This window comes from Poecile atricapillus, chromosome 26 (genome assembly GCF_030490865.1).
Source record: "Poecile atricapillus isolate bPoeAtr1 chromosome 26, bPoeAtr1.hap1, whole genome shotgun sequence".
Taxonomy (NCBI): domain Eukaryota; kingdom Metazoa; phylum Chordata; class Aves; order Passeriformes; family Paridae; genus Poecile; species Poecile atricapillus.
Window position 1 is genome coordinate 2,098,331 of NC_081274.1, and position 3,910 is coordinate 2,102,240.

A 3,910-nucleotide genomic window follows, 5' to 3' on the forward strand; every position below is an offset into this window, starting at 1 on the left:
TCCCGCTACTTCCTCTGCCCTCCTCCTCCTCCTCCATCTCTTCTGCTCCCCTGAGCCCAGCGCCCAGCCTTGGATCCCCATTTTTCCAATTCCTTCGCATCCCACGGAAGGAGCTGGGATGGAACCAGGGCAGATCGAGCTGGGGCAGTGCTGGGCTCTTGGCATGGTTTGGGCACCACCCATGCACCCCCTCCCCAAATTTCCCTGGTGGCTTCAGGGGTCCCAGTGCTTTTTAGGGTTTGCTGGGTGCCATGCTGGAGTTTGGTGTCTCCCAAGGAGTCCCCAGAACAGGATGACACATGGGGGGGACACACGGGGGTCCTGATCCATCACGGGGCAGGGTCTGTCCCTGCCACAGCCCCCCCGCGGGGTCACCCCATGTCCCTCCCCACTGACCCCCATAAACGGGACAGGGGTGAACTGGGAAGCTTTACTGGGAACACTGGTAGCAGCTGGGTGGGAGCAGAGTGACAGCGGGGCTGGGGGGACACACGACCCCTCCAGAATCACTGCAGGGATGGAGCAGGGGCTCCTGGCCGGGTGCAAGGCCACAGGGAGGGGCTGCGAACACCAGCAGCTCAGGAGCTCTCTGGGCAGAGAAAAGGGGGTGACATCAGGCTGGGGGGCCTGGGGGAGCACACACATTCCAGGAGAGGGAGGATATGACCCCCAGGACCCCCCTCACCTTCTTGCACAGGTAGAAACTGAGCCCCCGATCCCCATCAGCATCTTGCTGTGGGCGGTGTCCGGTGGCATCTCTGGGGGGTCTGCAGGGGTCAGGATCCCCCGTAAAACCTCACACGGACACCCCAAGCCCTTCCAAGCACTCTCCAAGTTTCTCCAAGCCCACCCAAGACCCCCAAACCCTCTCCCAGTCCCTTCCCAGCCCCACCAGGACTCATCAGGAACCCTCTCAGTCTCTTCCCAGCACAATGAACCACATCCCAATCCCTGCTTTCCAATGCCCAGTCTCCTTCCAGCCTCTCCAGACTCACTCAAATCCCTCCCAGTGACACCCAGCACGCCCAAACTCCTTCCCAGTTTCCACCAGGACCCCCCAGAACCCCATCCCACCCTCCCCAACAACCTTTAATCCCCTTCTTAGCCATCCTAAGCACCTCAATCCCTTCCCCAGTTTAAACCAGTCTATCTCAAACTCCCTCCCAGTTACTCCCAGTGTTGCTCTATTGGGAACAGCAAGAAGAACGACACAGACTCTCTTGTGAGTTGAACAGGAGAGCTCTTAAGGTTTATTACCTAAGATCTTCTTTTATAGACCGATACGTGAAAGTATAGAAAAGTAAAACTCTTACTGGTCAGTGAACTAACACATCACCATCATTGGTCAGTGGGGTACACCACCCCTCGACCTTCTCTTGCAAGAAAACAAGAAACTGACAAACAGCACCTGCAGGGCTGTTCTCTGTCTCTGAGGATTGTTTTAATTCCTCCTTATGTTTTCCCAGGCCACTTTCTCAGGCGAGACTGAGAAAGTTATGTGGCCTGCTATTCCACAGGCACTGTGCTCCCTACTTTTGCTCATAGTTAACATCCATACTCCCAGCACACCCCAATCCTCCTCCCAGCCCCTCCAGTGCCTCCCCCGCTGCCCCCGGTGCTGTGGGGGCCGGGCCGTGCCCCAGTGCCGGCTCAGGGGGTGCTCCAGGCTGACGTGCTCCACCTGGCAGCTGGAGCTGAGCCCGCATTGCCGGGGGCGGTTTCCAGCAGCACCAGGAGCTGCTGGCTGCAGCTCAAGGGCACCAGCGAGATGGACATGCTGGAGGGCACTGGGAGAGAGTGGGGACACACTGGGATCAGCTGGGTGTGACACAGTGCCCGACCCGGTTAACTCTTCATCCGCTCCACGCTGGAAGTGGGACACACCTCGGGAGCAGGATGACTCGAGGTGTGGCTTAGAGCAATGCTCTACAGCACTTAACAGCTGTCAGACACAGTGTGGAGGCAATAGTGGGGGGAAGGTCTTTTATATTGGGTTTGAGGGAAAGTTTTAACCGCCCAAGGGTCCAGGGACAAAAGACACAGAATACAAGCGTACAGCAATTTACATATGGGGAGGGTCCAGGGGTGGATACAAAACTTCAACCAGTGAGGGATATCCTGGGGAGGGGAATAGGACACATGGACCAATGGGGTGCTGTGGATTAGGGGATTTCCAAAGGGGACGTCCAAGCAGGGGGTTGGCATAAGGCAGGATTGACAGGGAACATTTGGGAACAAGGGGCAGGGTGGACAAGATTGATAGGGAAGGTGCTGGAAAAAGGGGTTGGGATACAATAATGGGCGGGGCAGGGGAGGAGATAACTTTGGGTTAAACCAACAAAGCAGGGGGGTAACAGAACAAACCACTTATACAAACAGCTTCAAACTTTAAACAAAAATACACCACAACATCTCCCCTTTTCTGTTTAAAAGGAAGAGCTGTGGTTTTGGGGGATCCATTCTCATTTTGGCTGGTCCCTGGCTCGGCTGCAGGGGGGTCCCAGGGTGTGAGGATGGAGGGTTTGGGAGGGTTCCAGTCCTGGATACAGGGGTGCACGGGGGTCCTGCTGCAGCGGAATGGGAGTTCAGGGGGTCCCTTCCTCTGTTCTGGGGTTCAAGGGGTCCCAGTGCCTGAAAATGGAGGTTCAGTGGGGTCCCGGTGTCCCGAAATGGGGGTTCTGGGGGTTCCAGGTTCCAGATAAGGGGGTGCAGGGGTTTTTGGGGCTGGGTAAGGGGGTACCAGGGGGTCTCGGTGCCCCGAAATGAACATCCAAGGGGGTCTCTGTGCCCAGGAAGGGGGGTTCGCCCAGAAATGGAAGTGCAGGGGTTCCCCATTCCCAGTGTAATAAATGGAATTGATTCGTGCTAACTAAATTGTAACTGTTATTAAAGTTATTATTAGAAACGATCAAGAATAAGTGTTATAAAGCACATGTACCCCTTTGCAGATGTCACACGTCAAAATTAAGGTACAGGATGTTGTTTAGAAAATAAATGGTCAGCAAAATCAGAAAAAGGAGGAAACTTATGGGAAACATTAATGAATACGTATAACCATACAGTATGTAATTTCAGCTTGAAGTGCTTTGTTTCGTACGTGAGGTGAGGTGAGAAGCGCCCCCCGTTCCCCGGTCAGTTTTGCTTATGCCTTAACCTTTTGTAACCACTGGCCAATTATATTCACATATATATATATATAAAAAATATGTATCTGAATATATCTACTAAATTGTATCTCTTTTTTACTAAATTGTATTCTTTTACTGAACTGTATTCGTTCATCATTTAATATCCAATTTATTAAACTATGTTATCAATTAATTAAATTTGATTGTTTGGAAATTTGAAAGTCATTTATAACATTACTATATCAAAAGCAGTTAAAAGTGATTACAAACTGTGCTATATCAAAATCGTTGTGATTATAATAATTTGCAAAAGCCAACACATAATAGCAAAGGCCAACAACAACATAGTTATTTATCACAAACACAGGGCAGGTTTTTCCCTTGCATGGAGCACTTGGGCCTTCCCCGGGCCCCTTCTGCCCTCCCGCAGAACCAGAGGCATTTTCCAGCGCACACAGTTTGTAAGCAAGAGCCGGCTGCAGCCCAGAAGGCTCCAAGCGCCTCCTTCCAGGCTGACTCTGCAGATGCCGAGGCTGCTCTGGGCTCTGCCAGGCTCTGCTGGGGCTCAGCTCTGGGCGAGGCTGGGCCCGCTCTCCCCTCGCAGTGCTCCGGGCAGCTGAGTCACAGCGGGAGAAGGACAGGACACCTCAAGGGACTTGAGCTTTAACAGAGATTTTATTCAAATAACTGCCATAACAAACAGGCTGTCCTAACTTACCCTAACTAACTCACAGTGCTAACTACCATAACTAACTACTTTTCCTAAATACTATAACAAAAAG

At 52.3% G+C, this 3,910-nt stretch overlaps 1 pseudogene; it reads left to right on the plus strand.

Moving 5' to 3' along the window:
* The window catches only part of LOC131588506 (zinc finger protein 850-like), a 398,523-nt pseudogene that overhangs the window by 83,326 nt on the left and 311,287 nt on the right, over positions 1 to 3,910 (plus strand).